The sequence below is a fragment of the Zalophus californianus genome, chromosome 4 (assembly GCF_009762305.2).
Source record: "Zalophus californianus isolate mZalCal1 chromosome 4, mZalCal1.pri.v2, whole genome shotgun sequence".
NCBI classification, from domain to species: Eukaryota; Metazoa; Chordata; class Mammalia; order Carnivora; family Otariidae; genus Zalophus; species Zalophus californianus.
Genome location: NC_045598.1, coordinates 150,254,164 through 150,278,958, shown reverse-complemented (window position 1 = coordinate 150,278,958; position 24,795 = coordinate 150,254,164). Strand labels below are relative to the sequence as shown.

The window sequence follows — 24,795 nt, the reverse complement described above, 5'->3', positions numbered from 1 at the left end:
AGGAGCAAAAAGGGGTGCCTCGGTGGCTCAGTCCGTTAGATGTCCAACTCTTGATTTTAGCTCAGGTCATGATCTCAGGGTTGTGAGATAGAGCCCTGCATTGGGCTCCATGCTGAGTGTGGAGCCTGCTTCAGATTCTCTCTCTCCCTTTCCCTCTGCCCCTTGGCCCCCCATGTGCTCTCTCTCCCTCTCTCTAAAAAACTAAAAGGAGCAAAAAGATTGCTGGGTGTCCCAGTGGGAAGCTAGACACTGTTCAGGTTATTTGATTCTGTGGGGTCTTTGTGCCTTTCATCATCTTTGAGCTATTTTACAATTCCGTAAGTTGCAGGATATTGACAATAATGCAAATAATTCTTGTCCATAAATATGCAAATTGTATTAACTGTTGATTATTGTTCTATGGATATTGACCAGTTTTGTGTCTGTTAAGCAGATTTACTTAAGCATTCCTAACTGCCTATACAGTATGGTACTTTGATTACTTCTTTGAATTGGTTGCAACATCTTACTGGTTCCCACATTAATTAATGAGTTAAATGAAAAAAAAACTTTTTTTAAGATTTTATTTTTGGGGCTCCTGGGTGGCACAGTTGGTGAAGCATCTGACTCTTGGTTTCAGTTCAGGTCATGATCTCAGGGTTGTGAGATCGAGCCCTGCATCAGGCTCCACACTGAGCATGGCATCTGCTTGAGATTCTCTCTCCCTCTCCCTCTTCCCCTCCCACTCGTGCTCTCTCTCTCTCTCTCCCCCCTCTCAAATAAATACATCTTTTTTTTTATAAAGATTTTATTTATTTATTTGACAGGGAGAGACACAGAGGGAGAGGGAACACAAGCAGGGTGAGTGGGAGAGGGAGAAGCAGGCTCCCGGCCAAGCAGGGAGCCCGACGTGGAGCTGGATCCCAGGACCCCAGGATCATGACCTGAGCCGAAGGCAGACGCTTAACGACTGAGCCACTCAGGCGCCCCTAAACAAATAAATCTTTTAAAAAAAAAAAAGATTTTAAGTAATCTCTGCCCCCAACATGGGGCTCGAACTCACAACCCCAAGATCAAGAGTCTCATTCTCTACTGACAGAGCCAGCTAGGTGCCCTTTAAATGAAATTCTTGACATGTGTTCATTTTATATCTGTATGAGAGTCGTGGTTGTATAATCTTGTTAAAAATTATTCTTTAACAACTACCATTAGATATTATTAACTTGTCTTCCACTTTATTTCCAGTACTTAGTTTCACATCTTTCTGATGGACATATTTCATTTGTTTCCTTATCTCCAAGTCAGTCAGTCTGTATTGAAAAATACCATTTTTCTAGTAATCACAAATTAACGCAAATCTAAGTAATACATACTATGAGCCTATAGATATATAAACCTTAAGGCAGAATTCCAAATAATGGCAATAGAGGAAAAATTAAGGACTTTTAAAGTTATGCTATGGATAACACCCTGCCACCAACTAACATTTATAAGAACATCTATTATTTGCTAATCTTGAAATTTATTTTTTTAGAATTATGAGCACATAAAATATTTCCTTAGTCTAATTACTTTGTATCAAAACCAGTATACTTGAAGTATGCATATACTTTTATTCAGTCCAGGTTACAATCAAGGCAGAAGCTCAATGCTTAACCCCAGAATTAACATTTACAAATAAATGACCACAGAGCACAATTGTTAACTTGGCCTTTAGCCATGGCATTTGCTCACTATAGCCTTTCTGAGTATATGGTGATTATAACTGTGCCATCTGTGTAATTATGGATGAAGTATAAGAACACTTCTTTCCAAGCTTTAGCCCAGTAAAGATTGTCCTATGGTTGATTGCTGTATTTTAAAGAGTTATGCCTTATTGTTCCAGAAGAATATTGCTCCCCTCTTATCAAGAAGTGAGTTTCTTTCCTTATGTTAAGAGTCGGTCAGGCATTTTGGGTTTTACATGACACCTTGAGCATCTAAACAGTCTGAGAGGGTCTACACCAGATCACAGCTGGTTAAATCTCCCAGAATAAGACTACTTCACACGCTTTCTCCTCCTTCTCCAAGGCCCTCAGGGATCAACTGACTTCTTAGTCCATTTTGTTTTGTAACATGTTTTTCATTTTATACACACACACACACACACACACACACACACACACACACACACACACATTTGCCTATATTTTCCAGATTTCCTTTAATGATATATATGTAGTCATTAAAGAATATATATGTATATGTCTATATATATGCAATTAAAGTATATAAAGTATACATATGTATGTAGGGGAAAAAATCATGCTAAAACCAATAATTCAGACAGTTACTGTTTACATTTTGGTATTAGCTCTAACCTTTTTTGAACAAGCTTTTTGCTTGTTTTTAAATATTGCCTGTACAATATTATTTGAGTAGCCAAACATGGTTATAAATATTTATTATGCTATTATTTCATTCGTTTTAAAACATTTATTGGAAGTTTACTCTGTTCCTACACGGTAGCAGTTGCCCGAATTCCAGAATGAGCAGATAGACATGCTTCATGTCCTCAAAGAGCTTATTCTTAGTAGTAAAGATATTTACCCCAAAATCATCACAAATAAATATGTAATCATAAAATGTGGTAATTGCTATTGTGTTAATAAGGATATAAATTCAGCTGCTCAAATAAACACACAAAGTCACAGTGCTGTAAACAAGGTAACATTTATCCCTCTGTCACGTAGCCATTTGGATGTAAGCAGTCTCAGATTGCATGAAGATCCCAGAGACTTAGGCCCTCTCAGTCTGGTCATTCTACTCTCTGAGGAGTATAGCCCTTGCTGGTATATACAACATGACTCTCTAGTAGTTCTCTATGGCAGCCAGTAGCAAGAGTGAAAGGATAAGGGGCAAGACGCCCTTCCCTTTAAGGGAGAAGTCATTTTTGTGCCGTGGAATATAGCAAAGTATGTGCTGCTTTAAGCATCAACTAATAAACTTGCAGTGAGTGTAATTTCAAATTTCATAGTGGCGATGAACATAAACAATATATTAGATATCTGCAAAATGATTATGTGATATGAAAATGTCTGATTTTGTTTGGTGACAGGATCACAGTTACTGCCAATATTTTTGTGCTTCGTTGCCTGTATTCATAATTGAAGAAAATGCTAAATTTTAGTTAGCAGTTCACAAAACTACAGATGTAATTTTTTTCCCATTCTAGTTCACAGGCTCCAAGAATTCTATCCACAACTTCTTTAGGTTAAGAACCTCCTGCTTTTGCTCTGCTACCTGCTGTATTTATTATATGGAAGCGTCTAAGCACTGTAAGGGTAAGTGTTTTTCCTCATTGTAGGGTGTTATGTATGATGTTGCTTTCTTTTTTCCATTAGTTAAAAAAATTTTTTTTTGCCCTTGGAGTAAGGGAATGAAACTTTTAAGATCTCAAGACACTATCAATTAGAAGCATCCCTAATGTCTTATTTTTCCACTTTTCCGTTCTTCTTTGTATAACCCGAAGAGCATTGTGTTAATCTGATTTTTAAAGATCTTTTTATGTGTTATGTGTTAAGGGTTTGTTTGGTACCTCACTGAAATGTTGTACGTTGCAGACCAAACTCTGCTTATATCAGGGGGATGGGACCACTGCATCCTTAGCCATTGTCACAAAATCTGTGGCGTGGTAATTTAACATGTAAAGTTGTAACATACGTATGTTTAAAACAGAAATGCAAAGCGAAAAGCTGTGAAATGTCTCGTGTCTTTCATTCTCTGTATTTATGCAACTGATTTATCAGTCTGTTACTGAAGTGTGGGTTTAAGGACTCGTCTCAGCCAGTTTGCATCTGTAATCCACCAAGATTCTGGCAGCTGCCACCTCAGTCTCTTCTCTGTATTATCAGTTTGGTTTCAATAAACTATCCAGTAATAAGACAAAAAAAAAAAAAAAAAAAAAACAACCTCCTGCTTGGAGCGCCTAGGTGGTGCAGTTGGTTGAGCCTCTGACTCATGGTCTTGGCTCAGGTCATGATCTAAGAGTCATGAGATCAAGCCCTGTGTGGGGCTTGGCACTGAGTGCAGAGTCGGCTTAGAGTTTCTCTCTCCCTCTCTCTTTGCCCTTCCCCGCTATGCACTCTCTCTCTCTTTCAAATAAATAAATACATCTTAAAAATCTTAAAACAACAACAACAACAAAAACAAGTGGCGCCTGGGTGGCTCAGTCGTTAAGTGTCTGCCTTCGGCTCAGATTATGATCCCAGGGTCCTGGGATCAAGCCCCACATCGGGCTCCCTGTTCCGAGGGAAGCCTGCTTCTCCCTCCCCCACTCCCTCTGCTTGTGTTCCCTCTCTGGGATGTGTCTCTCTCTGTCAAATAAATAAATAAAATCTTTTAAAAAAACAAAACAAAGCAAAACAAAAACTTTTACTTTAAGGAAACACCCCAGAATCTGCACATATCACATCTGCCCATATCCCATTGGTCAGAATTTAGTTTTCTACAAGGGAAGCTGGGAATTAGTTTTTATTCTAGTCGGCCATGTGCCCAGTTAGAAATCAGGGGTCCTGTTATTACTGAAAATGTGGAGAGTGGATATTGGGGTTCCACTAACAAAAAAAGAACCTTACACTATGAAAGAATTTAACAGGGAGTCCTAATCCAGATTATGGAGTCAGGAAAATACCTCTGAGAAAGTGACAGTTAAGCTGAGATCTGAAATGTAATTAATAATAAAATAGTGACGACACTTGTTACTTTCTGAGTGCTTACCAAGTGCCGGGCATTCTTCTAGTTTGCTACCTGTATCCATTCAATCTCACAACAGCCCTACTCACTTTAGGGTGACTGTTGAGTTTTTAGCGCTGAAAGTCCCGCACCCCGGGGTACAGGCAGTCTGGGGCAAACTGGATGGTTTCACTGTGTTGGTACTGTTGTTACCATCCCGATTTTGCAGAAAAGGAAACCAAGGCATGAAAAAGTTAAGTAAGTTGCCCCAAATTACTCAGCTAGTAACTGGCAGAGGCAAGATTTCCATCTAGGAAGGCTGCTGCAGAATCTACCTGCTTCACTACTGTATTAGTTTGCTAGGGCAGCAATAATAAAGTACCACAGACGGGGGAAGGGGGTTTCTTAAACAACAGAAATTTATTTTCTTACACTTCTAGAGGCTGGATGTCCAAGATCAAAGTCTCAGCAGGGTTGATTTCTTCAGAGGCTTCTCTCCTTGACTGGTAAATGGCCCCCTTCTCCCTGTGTCTTTACATGCTCTGTCCTCGGTGTCTGTGCCTAATATTATCTTTTATAAGGACATCAGGCATTGGATTAGAACCCACCCTAAAGACCTCATTTTACCTTAATTACGTCTTTGAAAATCCTATCTCTAAATAACAGTCTCATTCTGAGGTACTAGAGGTTAAGGGCTTCGAGATACGAATTTGGGGCAAACACAATTCGAGCCCATAACAACTGTTACAGTCTGCTACCAGGCACAGAGTGTGTGGGGGCTGGGGGGTAGTGTTCCAGGAGAAAGAACTGCATGTGCACACACCCTGAATCAGTAGAGGGTCTAGTGCATTCAAAGAGCGAAAGCCTGCATAGCTGGCGTTTACTGAATGCACAGGAGGGTAGGCCAAGTGAAAAGTGGAGAGGTAAGCAGGAACCAAGGGATGTGATATGTTGTAGGCCAAGTTGAGATTTGAGGATTTTAGCTTAAGTGTACAAAGAAGCTCCTGGAGGGATTAAAACAGGGGTTGGGCATAATCCAACTTAGATTTTAAAAGACAACTCTGCCTTGTCTGTCTGGAGAATAGACTGGAAACAGGGAGACTGGTTAGGAGCTTGTGGCTGGAGCCTGGGCCAGCATTGTTGGTGACTTGGACAGGTGTGGTAGTGGAGATGGAGAAAAGTGGGTGGATATCATGTGGGCGAAGGTAGCACCAGCGGAAATTGCTAATGCATAGGAGGGGTCAGGGAAACGGTGCATCCTGCTTCCTCTACCTGGCAGAACCCATTTTGTACATGTATCCACCTTTCTCCCTTCGAGGAGCCAGGCACCACCCTCAGCCCGCAGAGGCACATCTTATGAATGAACCTAAGCATGAAATTTCCACTTCCATCACCAGTGACTGGTCCAGGCCAGTGCATGTTTCCCTGCTCTGGCCAATGGCACTTATGAAAAAGTCTACTATGGGGCTTCTGAGAAATTCTCCTCACTAACAAAGGTACAGTAAACCACTTACGAAATATTCTGGCCAAAGGTCTAACATAAATCTAGTCAAGCATCTAAATCTAATTTTGAAGGTCACAAGAAGTACAAAGAGGAACAAAATAAATGGCATCATGAGGAGATATATCAGAATGATTCAAAAGAAAAACATGCAATGGGAATCAAATTGAGGGAATATTCTAAATGAAAAGGGACAAAAGAAACATAAAAACAAATGCAGTGTATGAAACTTGATTGGATTCTGGTATAAAAGAGATGAGCTATAAAATACTTTTTAAGGACTACTGAGGACATTTGATCTTGGACTGAATGTTAAACAATACTAGGGAATTACTGTTAATTTTTCTTAAGTGTGCTGTTATTGTGGATCTATAGGAGACATATTTATTCTTAGGAAATATAGGCTGATGGGGGGGCCTGGATGGCTCAGTGGGTTAAGTGTCTGACTTCGGCTCAGGTTATGATCTCGGGGTCCTGGGATCGAGCCTCATGTCGGGCTTTGTGCTCAGTGTGGAGTCTGCTTAGCCCTCTTGCTCTGCCCCTCCCCCTGACTTGTGTGCACACTCTCTCCCTCTCAAATAAATAAATAAAATCTTTAAAAAAAAAAAAAGGAAATATAGGTTGAATCATGTAGGGGTACAGTGTCATGATGTCTGCAAATTACTTTCAAATGGCATAGGACAAAGAGTGAAGGAGAGAGATTAAGCAATTGCGGCATGTGGCAAAATGTTATCAGTTGTTGAATCTAGGTGGAGGGTTTATGGGTCGTCATTACTACTCTCAGCTTTTCAGTATGTTTAAAATTTTTCAAAATGAAGAGTTGAGGGGGCCGAGAGACGCCAGGAAGACACCTACCTCTTCTCCCTCTAGAGGTCTTCAGTTCTGAATGCGACACCTGTAACTGAAAAGCAGCCGCCAGCCACCACGTGGCCATGGCCGTGAGGGAGACTAGCGTGCGCATCTGGCTGAACCGCTGCCCCAGCTCTGGGGCCCTGCTGACATTAGCAAGTAGCTGCATTTTCAACCACTGCAGCTGCCTTCCTCCCAACTCTCTGCTATGTGAAACAATCCATATTCCTTACTACTTAAGCATTTTGGGTTGAGCCATTATCTCTAGTAGAGACGGGAAAAAGCCTAAACACAGCGTAGTCAGGGAGGCAGCAGGGAAGCCCTGAGACCATGGTGGTAGAGGTATAAATCATAATTTGTATGCAGTTTTGTTCTCTGCTTATTAAAATATAAAAAATTATATTAAAATATAAAAGTGAATTTTCCCATACCGTTAAGATTTACTTACAGACATTTTATGGTGCAGAGATTTACTTATAGACATTTATGGTGTGGAGTAAGTAATATGTTCCTGTGGTAGGTTAAATAATGGCCACAGATTTTCTTTTTTTTAAGATTTTATTTATTTATTCTTTTAGAGAGAGAGACAGCACGAGCAGGAGGGGCAGAGGGAGGGAGAGGGAGAGAATCTCAGGCAGAGTCCACGCTGAGCTCAGAGCCTGACTTGGGGCTCAGGCCCCGAGATCATGACTCAAGTCAAAACCAAGAATGGGACGCTTAGCCAATGGGGCCACCCAGGTGCCCCTAAATAGGGCCACAAATATCTTCAGCTACTCTCATCAAGAGGTAGAGTCTGTTCCCCACCCCTTGAAGCTGAGCTGGGCTTTTTCTGAAGCACATTTAACAGTCAGATTACATTAGTTTCAGTCGTACAACAACATAATTCAACGATTCTCAATGGTTCTCACCATGGTTTGTGTAGTCACCATCTGTCACCATGCAACATTATAATATTATTGATTTTATTTCCTATGCTGTAGTTTTCATCTCTATGATTCATTTATTTTATACCCGGAAGTTTGTACCTCTTAACCCCCTTCATCTATCTCACTCATCGCCCCCATCGACCTCTCCTCTGGTAAGCACCAGTTTGTTCTCTGTATTTAAGAGTCTCCTTGGTTTTTTGTTGTTGTTTACTTGTTTGTTTGTTTTCTTCTTTAGATTTCACATATAAGTGAAATCATGTGGCGTTTGTCTTTCTCTATCTGAAATCTGAGCTGTCTTTGACATTTGCTTTGACCAATAGAAGATAGCAGAAGTGACATTGTGCAAGTTCCAGAGAGTTCCAAAAAAAAAAAAAAAAAGCAGCTTCTGCTTTCCCTGTCTTGAACACTTCTATGAGTCCTCCATGTAAGGAAGGTGGTCTAACCTACGAGAGGATTAGAGGTCACAGGGAGGAAAACAAGAGCCAAGACCAACTGGCAGCCATGTGAACAAGGCCAACTTGGACCTTCGGGCCCACCACATCTCCCAGCTGAATGCTACCATGTGACTGAGGCCAGGTAAACAAGCAGAAGAACCACCCAGCCAAGCCACAGAACCAGGAGAAATATTAAGTCATCGTTGTTATGTAGCAACTGATTATTAATGCAATTTCCATGGTGTAAAAAATTTTAAATATAAAAATACACAAGTGAGGACTCAAAGAGATATTTGTACACAGATGTTCTTTGCAGCATCATTCATGATAGGGGTAGAAGCAAACCACATGTTCACTGATGAATGGATAAAAAATATGGTCTATACATACAGTGGAATATTATTCAGCCTTAAAAAGGAAGGAAATTCTGACATAAGTTATAATGTGAATGAACCTTGAGGACATCATGCTAAGTGAAATAAGTCAGTCACAAAAGGACACACACTATATGATTCCTCTTATATAAGATACCTGGAGGAGTCAAATTCACAGACATAGAAAGAATGGTGGTTGCCAGGGCTGTAGGGAAGGAGAGGGCAGGTATTGTCTGATGGGTACAGGATTTGAGTTTTGCAAAATGACAAGAATTCTGGAGCTGGATGGTGGTGATGGTTACACAACAATGGGAATGGACTTAATGATGCAGAACTGTACACTTAAAAATGGTTATGATAAATTTTATTATATATATTTTACCACAATTAAAGATACCAGTGAAAATGTTTCTCCGACCCATTCCATATCTGCCCGTCTCCTCACTCCCCCATAACCCCTAGATAACCACTATCATTAGTTAGTATATATCCGTGGTAGTTTAAAAACCATGTCCACAAATTCTATAGTACTCCTTGCTCAGAGAGATTAGGCTGAATTTCCCTCCCCAGGAGCATGAAGTGGATTTGCTTCTAACAAATAGAACGATATTCCACTTCTGAGATGAGGTGATGAAAGGTCTGCATTTTGCCATCTTGGGATCCCCACCCTCACCCCACCCATCACTTGCTCTGTGGGAAGCCAGCTGCCATGCTTGTGAGCAGCCCTAAGGAGAGGCCCATATGGCCAAGAACTGAAGCTTCCTGCCAGCCATCACAAGTGAGCTTAGTAGTGGATGTTCCAGCCCCTTCAGATGACTGCAGTCCCAGCTGACGCTTCCCTGCAGCATCCTATGCAAATACGAATATGAATATAGATTTTATTCTCTCCCCCACCTTTTTACATAAAAGATAGTATATTGTTCACATTATCATAATTTCTCTTATAGATATTTCCATAGTGAGTTTTACCATTTTTTTATAGGTACATACTGGTTAACTAGTCTTCTAGTGGTAGACAATTGTTTTTCTCTATTCATTTCCTATGACAACCAGTGCTTAAATTACTAGCTTTGTACATTATTTTTGCATCAAATGCATAAAAATTCCCAGAAGTTGAATTTTTTTTTAATTTTATTAATTCATTTGACAGCGAGAGAGGGAACACAAGCAGGGGGAGTGGGAGAGGGAGAAGCAGGCTTCCCGCTGAGCAGGGAGCCCGATGCGGGGCTCGATTCCAGGACCCTGGGATCATGACCTGAGCCGAAGGCAGACGCTTAACGACTGAGCCACCCAACCCCCCCCCCCCCCCCGTGAATCATAATTTCTGGATCAAAATTATGATTTTGATAGATGCTGCTAAGTTCCCTTCATAGGATTTATGGCATTTTGCACTCTTACTAGCTGTGAGAGAATCCAGTTCTCTGCAGCCTTGCCAAAAGCTTGGACATTTTTGCTAACTGGATAAATAAAGTGGTATTTCCATTTAGTTTTAATTTGCATTTCTCTTATTAAGAGTGAAGATGAGGGGCATCTGAGTGGCTCAGTAAATTAAGCATCTGACTCTTGATTTCGGTTCAGATCATGATCTCAGGGTCCCGGGATCCCACCCCGCACCCCCCGACCCCCGCATTGGGCTCCACACTCAGCAGGGAGTCTGCTTGAGGATTCTCTCTCTCCCTCTCCTTTAAAAAGAATTCTCTATCTCCTCTAGCCCTCTCCTCCCTCCCTCTCTCCCTCTCTAAAAAAAAAAGCAAAAATGAGAATCTTTTCATAGTTTTAAAATTATTCTTATATTCTTTCCTATAAACTGTCTTTTACATTTTACATCTTTAAACATTTTAAAACACGTGTCATTTATTTGTCAATATTTTAAAAAGAACATATATATGTGTGTATATATATATATATATATACACACATATATATACATTTTTTTTAAATAAACTCTATGCCCAGCATGGGGCTCAAACTCAACCCCAAGGCCAAGAGTACCACACTCTTCCACCTGACCCGAGCCAAAGCCTTTTCTTTGAGCCTGGTGGGGATCCTTGCTATCTCTTTTTTGCATAAATCACACCTATAATGTGTTATCCACAATTTCAAATTTCAACTTCTTTAAAGTGGCATGAAATCTTAAAAAGTCTTGAAAAGGACATCTGGTACAGAATTCTTCCATATTCTTTTTTTTTTTTTTTTTAGGTTTGGGGTAGAATTTAGTGATTCATCAGTTCCATATAACACCAGTGCTCCTTACACCAAGTACTCTCCTTAATGCCCATCACTCAGTTACCCCATTCCTCCATCCACCTCCCCTCCAGAAATCTTCGGTTTGTTTCCTATAGTTAACAGTCTCATGGTTTGCCTCCCTCTCTGTTTTCATCTTATTTTATTTTTCCTTCCCTTCCCCTATGTTTATCTGTTTTATTTCTGACTAATTTCGCTTAGCATAATACCCTCTCGTTCCATCCACATCGTTGCAAATGACAAGATTTCTTTTCTTTTTTTTTGATGGCTGAGTAATATTCCATGGTGTACATATACCACATCTTCTTTACCCATTCATCTGTCAATGGACATCTGGGCTCTTTCCATATTTTGGCTACCGTGGACACTGCTGCTATAAACATTGGGGTATATGTACCCCTTCAAATCACTATGTTTGTATCCTTTGGATAAATACCCAGTAGTGCAATTACTGGGTCGTAGGGTGGCTCTATTTTTCACATTTTGAGGAACCTCCATACTGTTTTCCAGAGTAGCTGCACCAGTTTTCATTCCCATCAACAGTGTAAGAGGGTTCCCCTTTCTCTAAATCCTCACCAACATCTGTTGTTTCCTGAGTTGTTAATTTTAGCCATTCTGACTGGTGTGAGGTGGTATCTTATTGTGGTTCTGATTTGTATTTCCCTGATGCTCAGTAATGTTGAGCATTTTTTCACTTGTCTGTTAGCCACTTGGATGTCTTCTTTGGAGAAATATCTGTTCATGTCTTCTGCCCATTTCATGACTGGATTTTTTGGTTTTCGGGTGTTGAGTTTGATAAGTTCTTTATAGATTGTGGGCATTAGCCCTTTATCTGATAAGTCATTTGCAAATATCTTCTCCCATTCCATAGGTTGCCTTTTAGTTCTGTCAATGGTTTCCTTTGCTGTGCAAAAGCTTTTTATCTTGATCAAGTCCCAGCATGTCATTTTTGCTTTTGTTTCCCTTGCCTTTGGAGATGTGTAGAGCAAGAAGTTGCTGAGGCCAAGGTCAAAGAGGTTGCTGCCTGTGTTCTCCTCCAGGGTTTTGATAGATTCCTGTCTCACATTTAGGTCTTTCGTCGATTTTGAATTTATTTTTGTGTATGGTGTAAGAAAGTGGTAGAGTTTCATTCTTCTGCATATTGCTGTCCAATTTTCCCAACACCGTTTGTTAAAGAGACTATCTTTTTTCCATTGGATATTCTTTCCTGCTTTGTCAAAGATCAATTGACTATAGAGCTGAAGGTTCATTTCTGGGCTCTCTATTCTGTTCCATTGATCTGTGTGTCTGTTTTTGTGCCAGTACCGTACTGTCTTGATGATTATAGCTTGTAATAGAGCTTGAAGTCTGGAATTGTGATGCCTCCGGCTTTGGTTTTCTTTTTCAACAGTACTTTGGCTATTAAGTTACCTAGGAATAAACCTAACCAAACAGGTACTCTTTGTTTGTACTCTGAAAACTATAGAACACTTAGGAAAGAAATTGAGGAAGACACAAAGAAATGGAAAAACATTCCATGCTCATGGATTGGAAGAACAAATATTGCTACCCAAAGCAATCTATACATTCAGTGCAATCCCTATCAAAATACCATCAACATTTTTCACAGAGCTGGAACAAACAATCCTAAAATTTGTATTGAACTAAACTGTCATTTCATAAGCTTTGCCCACTTTTCTACTGGTTACAGGCCTTCCATATTGATTTATAGGAGCTCTGTGTACATGAGGGAGATTAGCCCTATGTCTGGGACATAGATCACAACTTTTTTCCCAGTTTGTTTTGGCTTTGACTTTTCTTGTAGAATCTTCCCATGTAGAAATTTTAGAATATATTTTTATATATAGTCAGACTTAATATTTATTTTTATGGCTTCTGGATTTTGAATCATCATTACACAGACCTTTCCATTTAAAAAACTTTTTAATCTTTGTTTTCTTCTAGTGCTTCTATAGTTTTAATTTTTATATTTCTTTGTCTTTCTTGGGTTTTTTTTGGGGGGGGAGGAGATTAATGTTGCAAAGACACGGATCCAACTGTTTTCTTTGTATCTTTCTAGTTGTCTTGACATCATTTACTCATGGGTCCACCTTTTCCCCTTTGACTTAAGATGCTTCCTTTTCCATGGAATGAACTAATGTATGTATTTTGTGTCTATACTGTTCCATTTGTCTCGTTGTTAATATTCTGGTACTGTACTCTCTTAACTATTGCATAAAATACGTTTTCATATATATGTGGTAATACTGGTCCTTTCTCATTGCTCTTTTCCCTTGCCAGTGTTTTCCTGGCCATTCTTGTTTATTTTTCCATTTGACTTTTAGGATCAGTTTTTCTATTGAAAAAATTCTGAAAGTATTTTTATTGGAATTATGTTAAAATTATATCTAACTTATGGAAAATAGGTATTTTTATCATATTGAGCCTTCATAAACATTTTTTTAAAGATTTTATTTATTTGAGAGCGAGAGAGAGAAAAGCAGACTCCCTGCTGAGCAGAGAGCCCAACTCAGGGCTCAATTACAGGACCCTGAGATCATGACCTGAGCTGAAGGTGGACGCTTAACCAACCGAGCCACCCAGACACCCCCATAAACATTTTTGATGGCACTATTATAACTTACCTTACTGTTCGATTTAACAGCATTGATTTAACTGTGCTCTTATTTGATCCTTATGTTTTCTCCAATTTTTGATGTTATAAATAATCCTTAGATGAACCACTTTAATCTTTGTCCATATCTGTGATTTTATTACCTTGTGATAAATTCCTAGAAGTAACATCACTAGTCAAAGGCTGTGAACTTTTGGAGCACCTGAGTGGCTCAGTCGGTGAAGTGTCTTCCTTTGGTTCAGGTCATGATCTCAGAGCCCTGGGATCTAGCCCTGTGTCGGGCTCCCTGCTCAGCTGGGAGTCTGCTTCTCCTTCTCTCTCTGCCTCTCCCCCTGAGCTTTTGCGTGCTTGCCCGCATTCTCTCTCTCTGACTCTCTCTCTCTCAAATAAATAAATAAAATCTCCAAAAAAAAGGGGGGGGGAGGGCTATGAACTTTTGAGATACCTGACATTGCCAAGATCCTTACCAAAGAAATTATGTACTCCCACAAAATGTGGATGAAAGTGATAGATTTATTAAATTTTTAAAAAGTCTTGGTACCCTAAAATGTAAAAGGTGTTATCTTGCTTTTAATTTTCGTTTATTTGATTATTAGATGGGACATTTTTTTCTTTACTACATATTTGTATTTGATTTTCAGTGATTTATTGTCAATATCCTTACTCATTTTTTTGTTAAAAACCTAGTAGTTTATTTCGAAGTATAATTTTTTTCTTACCCATTTTTGAAAGATTTATTTATTCATTTGAGAGAGAGAGAGCGTGCATGCACACGCATATATGCGCACAAGCGGGGAGAGGGGCAGAGGGAGAGAATCTTCAAGCCCGACTCTCCACTGAGTGCCTGATCCCACAACCCATGAGATCATGACTTGAGCTGAAACCCAGAGTCGGGTGCTCAACCGACTAAGCCACCCAGGTGCCCCTTTCTTTACCCATTTTAATACTGATGGTCTTAATGTTTTTCTTTTTGATTTGTATGAGCTTTTATATATTAAGACTATCAAATCTATTAAGTCTTATCATATTTGTATCAAATACTTTTCCAGTTTGTTATTTTTAGCTGTTTATAACATGTTTTGTTGTGTGCAATTTTCTTTATTTTAAAAGACAATATATAGGCACTGGCTAAATAATACAGAAACATGTATAGTAGAAAGTGATATTTCTCTTTGCCCTAACCCTTTCACTTCTGCTAAGGAATATGTGTGGTGATGTTTTTTTGACGTTCAAAATTTTAAGCTTTCTGGGGCGCCTGGGTGGCTCAGTTGGTTAAGTGACTGCCTTCGGCTCAGGTCATAATCCTGGAGTCCCTGGATCGAGTCCCACATCAGGCTCCCTGCTTGGCAGGGAGTCTGCTTCTCTCTCTGACCCTCCCCCCTCTCATGTGCTCTCTCACTCTCATTCTCTCTGTCTCAAATAAATAAATAAAATCTAAAAAAAAAAAAATTTAAGCTTTCTTTGTTGTCAAATATATGTAACTCTTCCTTTGTTAATTTCTTCCATCGGTTTATGCTTAGAAAGACCTTCCCATACTGAAATCAGAGATGGAGGGGACCCAAAGTGAGTATGGAGAAACCAGTAGGTGGGATATTGAGGTTGTCTGGGCAAGAGATTATTGTGGCTTGGACTGGGATGGTGGTAGTGGACATAAAAAGAAGTGGACAGATCAATATATAATTTGGAGGTCAGCTTGCTGACAGACTGATGGGAGGAAAGTAGTGGAGAAAAGAGAGAAATAAATGATGGTTCCTGAATTTTTGTCATATGCACCTATGGAATGGGGTATCTTTTTCATTCCTGAGCTGAAGAATGTGAAGTCTTTATAGGGTGATTGAGGACATTTTGGTGCATGATACTTTCCCACTGCTATTCATTGACATGTGATCCCCTTTTACAGGGTACTTAAATACAAGCTGACATATCCCTCGACTCTTCTGTGGCTGCCCTTGGTCTATTTTATTTTATTTTATCTTATTTTTTCACCTGCCATGTTTTAATGGGCCTGCCTAACTTTGTAGAAATGTTCTTTTGTGTTTATAAAGTGTTCTTGAGTTTGTCTTGTGTTCTCTTGTGTTCTCTCTGGATACTAATATGGGCCAAGGTTTTCTATTCCCTAGTCAGTGGGAGCTGTTTCGGGCACTGGAGGATCACAAACAGGGGCAGGGAGGTACTCCTCAGTGCTTTCTGCTGTTATCAGATTGTTGCAACGAGGGCCCTCAGGCAGTTCCTGAGGGCTGGTGCTGCATAACTCACCACCTCCTTTTATTTCAACATAGGGGTCATCAAAGGAGAACCTAGTTTATGAGTGTGTGGCCTGGAATAGCTAGTTTGGAACTCATCAGTAAAAACACAGTCAGCAGGTTTGTTGTTGTTGTCCTTATTGTGCTGAACAGTGCCCAGTGAAGCTTCTAGTCCTCCTTGAACTCCACAAACAGGTTCAGAGGACACCATCACTTCAGTACCTCACAGCAACGTCAGAGTGCCTACTGTAGGGGCACAAAGAAAGGTCATTGCCACTGACCCCCCACCCTCTATAGTCAATCCGATGTCTGCGTCTGACCGCTGTCCCTTAATGACTCAGGGAAGCGCTCTCTAACTCCCTGCTGAAAGGACACACACCTAGTTGTTTTTCTGAGAGTGACAGTGGCTTCCGTGGAGCTGTGCTGTGCTTCCTCCTGATTCTTCTAGCAACCAGCAGAACATGCCAACAGAGGGAAAGGTTCATTCGAGTTAGAAATTGTGGTCCGCGGTCTTTGAACAGCTTTTCTGGGCAAAACTAACTGATCCTTCTAGGGAAATAAGCAGTCTTGGTCTTTCAAAAATTACATTCTAGCTGATCCACAATTCTGTTGCATAATCAGAGGTCACACCTGCAGCCAAATTAAATATGTTTGTCACTAAGGATATTTCCATCTGGCAAACAAAATACCGTGGTATTATACTGCTCCCTCTTCCTGGAATGTCCTTGTGTGCTGTATCTTCAAGGAGGCCATTTGGCCGTGTTCCCAACTCCCTGGCCTTTGACCAGCCAGCTCCTGCCTCTGCAGACTCCCAGGAGAGCTATGTGGGGGCAGAGTGCCGGCAAGTGAACACTGTTTTTTTACACTGTTTATACGAGCCCCGCTGCTGAGCTTGTCTGGATCACTTCAAAGACAAAAAGAGACATACCCAACAAAAATGGTGGGACCCAAACCCTAGATCAAAGTGCCGAAGCTGCCGTCCAGGCTTTCCTGAGGCTGAGGCTGCAGGAAGAGACTCCCTAGCTTATGCTTGTCATCAGGAGCCCAAATGCCCTTTTCCCACCTCATGAACTTCTACTCATTCTATGAACCCCAGTTCAGAAGCCTCTTCCTTTCTGAATTTTCCTTGACCACAGCCCCATCTGAGAAAAATGAGTGGTTCCTTCATTTGTGATCTTGTTTGTGTTTCTCTTTGATCACTTTACTAGGTCTTGCTGTGGTAATCTGTTTATATGGCCCTCGTCCCAGACACCAAAGGTAGACTCTGTCTTATTCCTCTTTTTATTTCCAGCACCTGGCCAAGTGCCCAGCACTGTGAGGTGTTCACTGTAGTGTGCTGAAAGCCATGTTTTTTAGCACTGGAAACAAGGCACCTGGTTGTACAGTGTGTGCAGTGCGCAAACAGTCCGGGCCAAGGGGGTGAGGGGGGCTGGTGTGGGCTGGTTTGGGGCTGTCTCTGAGGAAAGGGAGCCGATTTTTTTCCACAGAGTCACAAGCTAGCAGGGCTGTGTGAGCCCAGAGGGGGGACCTCCTAAATTGCACCAAGATACTACATAGACTTGCAATCTCCTAACTGCAGACCCAGACAGACCAGACCCAGCAGAATGGCAGAATGTGAAGAAATTCAAGCTTGAAAGGAATAGTTTCCCTTGTGAAAAGTTTCCACTACTCATCTAATAGGCAAGCCTCACAGTTACCTGATTTTAGAGAACGTACCGTCAGTTATGGGTAAGAGGAATTTGAATGCATTATGCTTTCAATGTAGTGTACCTATCCTCAAATAAAATTTTAAAAATGTACACAATTATACAATTTTAGACCTGAAAGTTATCTATTGATTTTTTTTTGAGCATTTAATACTGTCTATATGCTCAGTACGGACTAGGTACTAGAAACTGTAATAAAAATTGGCTGATGTCAAATACCTCTTTAGTGGCAGGTTTTTCATTTGCTAAAAGAGCATCTACCATACAATTCTATCAGAAACAAGAAGAGGCAAAGTGGTCACTATGTTAGTGCAATTGGAGTTTTATCCATCTCGCTCTTTGGTTCCCACTGTGACCTTATATTGCCAATTTTTCAATGCAGAAGCTGTCATTTCTTTAGTTTTTTTCCCCCACTTTTCTATGTTCACACACACCTACTGAAAATAGTCAACCGTTTGGGGGATATCATTGCTAGATTGAGAACACCTTGAGGAAAGGAAATAAGTCTCAAACTTATTTGCTTTTATTGTGTACTAAGTAGTTGTTCAATAGATCTTTTTAAAATGAAAGTAATGAATGAAGGCATTAATGAATGAATAAATAGGAGGTAACAACAAGTAACAAGAAGCCTTACACTTTATCTATGATTTTTATTTAAAAATTCGGGGGTGCCTGGGTGGCTCAGATGGTTAAGCATCTGCCTTCGGCTCAGGTCATGATCCCAGAGTCCTGGGATCGAGTCCCGCATCAGGCTCCCTGCTCCTTGGGAGCCTGCTTCTCCCTCTGCCTCTCTCTCTCTCTCTCTCTCTCTCTCTCTCTCTGTCTCTCATGAATAAATAAATAAAATCTTAAAAAATTAAAAAATTAAAAAAATAAAAATTCGGAAACGTCAAAATATTAACGTTTTCCAAATCAAGGTGGTGGATATATGAGTACACATTATGTTACTCTCCATGATGTTTCTCATATTTGAAAATTCCTATAATATTTTGAAAAACCAAGATGAATGATAGGGGTGATAGCAGTATGACAAAAGTGCCTTTCTTCAGGTATCTCATCACTTAATTAGGGAATTGTTCCGAGTACATGATTGCCAAAGTGTTTTGGGCGGTACATTTTTAGGAGTTGACTGGGTAGGGGGGCAAAAAAGGCAGCAAATAACTCTGAAACTAGAAAAGCAGGAATTACACTGCTTGTCCAGTTGTCAGGGCATCTTAGGAATCAGCAGATAAGCACTTTGGAGTATCTTAATACATACCCAGCCTTGGGTTATGAATGATGAATTGTGAATTATGAAATATGGTCAAGAAGAACTGGATCAATCTAGGCAACATGGTGTTAGCTAACTAAATACCTGGGGGTTGGTAGAAATACTGTAGAGAGTTCTGGCAAAATATCTCCTCATCCTTCAGGTCAGATCTACTCCTCCTCTTCTCCGTCCTACTCTCTTCCGGGAAGGTTGACCTGTCTGGACCACATCAGTGGATGCTCATGATTTCTGCCTTCTGGTTGGGTTCACTTAGAAGTCAAAGGAAAGAAGGAGGAAAAAGAGGTCAGATTGCTTGATCCCTTTGTTCCCTTTCTTTTTTTTTCTTTTCCTAAAGATTATTTGTTTGAGAGAGAGAGCATGCAGGCAAGTGGGGGGAGGGGCAGAGAGAGAGGGTCTTCAAGTAGATTCCTCACCGCACATGAAGCTTGACACGGGGCTGGATCTCACAACCCTGAGATCATGACCTGAGCTGAAACCAAGCTGACTGAACCATCCGGGCGCCCCCACTTGCTCCCTTTCCCTAAAGTTGCCTCCTGCTGACTACGTCTCTTGACTGAAGGTCATTGCTCCTCTCTGATACAGAGTGGCAACTCTACATGACTCTATGACTCTCTGTAGATAGATAGATAGATAGATAGATAGATAGATAGATAGATAATCTTTGCCTCTTAGGTCCAGTAACCATCTTTTCTCATCTCTGTGGACTTATGTATTAAGAGCTCATATACACACACCTTCGAAAACAGTCCCTTCATATTTAAGACACCCCAAATTAGCCCCTTCTGAGTGTACCATCTGTTTTCTGTTTGGACCCTGATTGATCTAGGGCCTGGACTATGATATCCAAGTTTTACGTCCTCCCCAGTAGTTAGCACCCAGGCTTCTGTCCTTCACTTAGCAGATGCCAGAAGAGAACTTTAGAGAATTACCTGTATATACTAACCTCCTCTCCATAGCTGGTGTCCTCATCTATTTCTAAATCCTTTCATCCTCTTCTTTCCTACCATGGAGTCATGGAAACAAGTGGTAAATGACTGCAAAACATTTGAAAATATGTTGCCGGCATGAAATAATTACAATCATCCTTTCATCCATTCCATTTTTGATCACTTTTGGTCTCTTTGCCATCTTTGTATACTAATACATTAATACATAAAAATTATAATCAACAGTGGGGGGAAATCTAAACATTCCATCTACTATGTAATGATGCAAAGGGAATGTGTGTGACTTAGTTAGTTTGAAATATCATGGAAAGCAATGAACAATAGAAATGGTAAGTATCTGGGATAATGTCCCTGGGCCTGGGCAGGGATGTCTGGTGATATCTGAAACTCTTTCAGGCCTTCGCACATACTATTCCCTCTGCCTGGAATACTCTCCCTTCCTCTCCCACTCTTCATCTGGCTAATTCCTATTTATCCCTCAGCATTCTGCCTAAATGGCACAACCTCAGATAAATCCCTGATCCCAATCTAAATTAACCTCCAACCTCCTATTAATTTTCTCTTATAGAACCCAGTTCTTTTCCTCCTTCATACTTACCACAATGTAAGTATATATTTATTTGTGTGTTCATCGTCCAATGTCCATCTCACCCATGAGGACGGGAACCAGGTTTGTTTGGTTTCCCCACTATATTTGTAATTCCTAACATCATACCTGTCAATCTTAGGGGCCAATCTATAGCTATGAAATAAAGGAATGCACAAAGTTCTTAGGAAGAACCATGCATTTGTGAATCATAACTCCATTTATGCTAGTTATCAAAGGTGAATTATTTGCTTGCTTTAAGCTCAAGAGTGTGCCATAATGAGGACTGTTGGATATCGTTCTTTAGATAAAATAAATGTATTTATATATCTGCTGTAGATTTGCATTTTATGAATCATATTTTGTTTTAGGAAGCCAAAAGTCCAGCAGACTTTGCATAAATAGTCTTTAAAAAAAAAGTTCTTAAAGTTATAAATGACTAGCTTTGTAATTAGATGTACTAGGCATCTTAGGGGATGCCTGCTATTGTTGCCTGCACAGCTTCTTTTCCCCCTTCCTTAGGTTAGAGAACCAAGGACCACCATGTATGGTCTCTTACAGATTGTGCACTGCAGTGGGTCCCATTCATATAGACGTGAACGTGAATCAGAATTCTGAAGCTGTACAACTTTGTGGTCCTGATATAACTCTTTTCTTTTGGTAAATGCTCCTCATCCACTTGGTTAGTCCAACCTGTGGGTCTGCTTCCTTGCCACAGAAGTAGACACGTGATCTAGGCCAGTTAGTCAAAGAACTGTCTCAAAAAACACCATTGATAATTGTGGGACTAGGCTCATGACCGAGGGAGCCAACCAGCATTCTTTGGGTGATTATGTGAACGGTAGGAGAGAAAGAATCTCTCCTGGGATATCTAATATTAAGAAGCATGAAGTCTAGGGCTGCTAGTGGTTCTTTTGCCACATAATAAAAGGTTACCTGCAAATAAAGTCAACATAGAGGAAAGGAGAACTGAAAGAAGGAGAAAAGGAGACAGATCACTGATGATAAGAGTTTATCCCCAGCTCTGCCTAAATTACTCATGGGCTTTCTGGTTATGGGAGCTAATAAGTTCCCTCCCTTGCTTAGGAGAGTTTGAGCTGAATCTCTGTCACTGGCAACCCCAAGAGTCCTGGCTGACACAGGTGCATAAGCAAAATCATAAATCAGGAACTTGGAACTTGTTTTCTGCTTAACAGAAAACTACATATGCTGCTTTTGACAATGATGTCATTTCTCTGCCCACAGCCCTCCAATGGCTTCTTATCTTACCCAGGGAAGAAGGCAACTATCCACACATGACCCGTTGGTCCCTACGTGGTCTGACCTTATCTCCCCCCACTCTCCTTCACTTTGCTCACTATGCTTTAGGAACTCTGACCTTGGCAATCCTTACACTTGCCACTCATGTGCTCCCACCAGAAGATATTTGCGCTTGTTCTTCCATCTGCCTGGTCTATGCGTCTCCCAGTTACCTTCTTAACTACATTCTGTTCTCTTTTCATATGCAAACTTCCCTCATCACTCCATCTAAAATCTCACTTTCCCTCTTCGGTATTAGTTTCCTAGGGCAGTCATAACAAAGTACTACAATCTAGGAGGCTTAAACAACAGAAATTTATTGTCTTACAGTTCTAAAAGCCAGAAGTCTGAGGTCAAGATGTTGACAGTGTTGGTTTGTTCTGAAGACCATGAGAGAGAATCTATTCCATGTTTCACTCCTAGCTTCTGGCTGTTTGCAATCTTTGATGTTCCTTGGCTTGTGGAAGCATCACGCAGATCTCTGCCTTCATCTTCATATGATGTTCTCCCTGTGTGCATATCTCTGTGTCAGATTTCCCCTATTTATAAGGACACTAGTCATTGGATTAGGGCCCACTCTAATGGCCTCATCATGACTTGATCATCTGCAAAGATCCTATTTCCAAATGAAGTCACACATTCACAGGTACTGGGACTTCAGTTTTGGAGAGGACACAGTTCAACCCATAATACCCTTCTTATCTTGCCTTATTTTTCTTTATAGTCTGTATCACTGTCTGACATATTATAAACTTACGTTATAACCATTTAATGTCTCTCCTTCCCAACTAGGATGTAAGTTCCATGAACATGTGGCTATAATGTTATTTAAAACAGTAAGTATATAGAAGGTATGCAATCAAATATTTGGTAAATGAGTAAATACTAAACAGGAAAATAGATTCTCCAATTTTAAAATACTGAAGTCTGAAATTCTGTTTGCATAGTCAAGAATTTGAAGAACCTGGGGCACCTGGGTGGTGCAGTTAGTTAGGCGTCCAACTCTTGGTTTCGGCTCAGGTCGTGATCTCAGGGTCCACGCTCAGTGTGGAGTCTGCTCAAGACTCTCTCTCTCTCTCTCTGCCCCTGCCCCCACACTTTCTCTCTCTGTTTCTCTAAAATAACTAAATAAATCTTTTTAAAAAAAGAATTTGGAGGGGCGCCTGGGTGCCTCAGTTGTTAAGCGTCTGACTTTGGCTCAGGTCATGATCCCAGGGTCCTGGGATTGAGCCCTGCATTGGGCTCCCTGCTTGGCAGGAAGCCTACTTCTCCCTCTTCCACTCCCCCTGCTTGTGTTCCTGCTCTCGCTATCTCTCTCTCTCAAATAAATAAATAAAACCTTAAAAAAAAAAAAAGAATTTGGAGAAACTAAGACTTCTCCAGTTTCTTTAATGTACATATTTGGAGTCTAAGACTCACTGGAGATCTATCCAAAATCTCTATCACAAACTAACAAATACCATTACTTTGAAAATAGAAGACTGGGTAAAATCACTTCGGAGAAGAATGGAATTTGGGTGGTAAGTTTGAGAGAGGACACGTAAGAAGTGGTAGAAGTTGAATGAGGTTAAAAAGTGGTCAAGTATGGCAAAATCTAAAAGTAGTGATCTTTATACCTGACTTCAGATAAAAAGTATGCCAGTGGCCTTCAGTGGAGTTACATTGTGTTCATTACACATTAAAAAGCATTTTTAGGGGCACCTGGATGGCACAGTCAGTTAAGCATCTGACTCTTGATTTCCGCTCGGGTCATGATCTCAAGGTCGTGGGATTGAACCCCGCATGGGCTCTGCGCTCAGCGCTCAGCGTGGAGTCTGCTTGTCCCTCCTCCCTCTGCTCCTCCCCCCACTCGTGTGCGTGTACTCTCTCTTTCTCTCTAAAATAAATAAAATATTAAGAAATAAATAAATAAAAATAAAAAGGCATTATTTAATATGAAAACAAATTTTGCCTGTTGCAGATATTAGAAGTGGCCCCTGTGGCATTTATTGTGATGTATTATCTGTAGATAATTTTATCAAGTTGTCTTATTATTATCTGTCTTTCATCTGATGCCCCCACTAGACTATGAGCTGAGGGGCAGGAGGCTCGGTCTTTGCTAGCCCATAGGCAGTCAAAGGCCAAGTGGTAAATTAGAAGAAAATATTTGTAGCATAGGCACACAAAAAAGACTTAAGAGCCCTTACTTACATAAGGCTTTTATAGATCAATAAGAAGACAAATGACCCAGAGGATCAAAGATAGTGCAGGTGCCATAAAAACATTAAAAGTTGCTCAATCTTGCCAGGAGCCAGGGAAATACAAATTAAAATAATAACAAAATTGAATTTTTGCCCATCTGCTTGGCGAAAGTTGAAAAGATTGATAAGTTCCAGGCTGGTGAGGGTGTGGATAATCAGACACTTTGAAACTTTTGGGTGTGGGACAGTATATGGAATGTTCAGATTGAAATACGTTGACCTTCTGACCCAAAAATCCCATGTTTAGGAAAGAGTCCGCCCTCAAAATGATACACATCAATAAGACTCCAGAATTTCAATATAGGAAAGACCTAGGGGTGCCCATTTGGTTTTAAACAAATCAAGAATATGATATTTGTTGTACTTTTGAATTTATGGAGTAAAATTCCTGCTCTCTACAGAATTAATTATTAATTACATAGCACAATCAACATTTAATCAAAAAGTAGAGGCAAGGGATATAGTCAGATTCCTTGAAATGCTGTCCTAGGGATTTAGTTGTGAATATTTAAGAGAATAACTCTTGGGCTTCTACCATTCCCTCACCAACCCAGTCTCTCACCCAAAGGTGAACTTAGGTGAGAATGTGGGAAGGGCAGGGCGTGCACCCAGGGGCAGTAAATCTCTCAGCTTTTGTCCCCAAATGCCACTCTCTGCTCTTGCCATCCCTGGTTGTTTCTGTTTGTAATGAGAAGGGGAAAGTGCAATTTAGAGCAAAAATTTGCCACAATCACTTTCTCATATTAAGGGAGTGGCTTCATGTTCTATATTTATAGCCAGGGAAAAGACCAGGTAGTAGGCCTCTTGGGATAGAAAAGATGGGACTCCTCTGACTAGGAAAGAAGTTATTTTTATCGTGTCAACTGCTCT

The 24,795-nt window shown here is 40.4% G+C and overlaps 1 protein-coding gene across 1 annotated transcript in view; it reads left to right on the top strand.

The window, feature by feature from the left end:
* Window positions 1-24,795, top strand: part of TP53INP1 (tumor protein p53 inducible nuclear protein 1) — a 98,598-nt gene that overhangs the window by 1,266 nt on the left and 72,537 nt on the right. The window contains 1 exon segment of the mRNA XM_027599978.2: window positions 3,194-3,302. The gene's annotated coding sequence lies outside the window, so the exon portion shown is untranslated.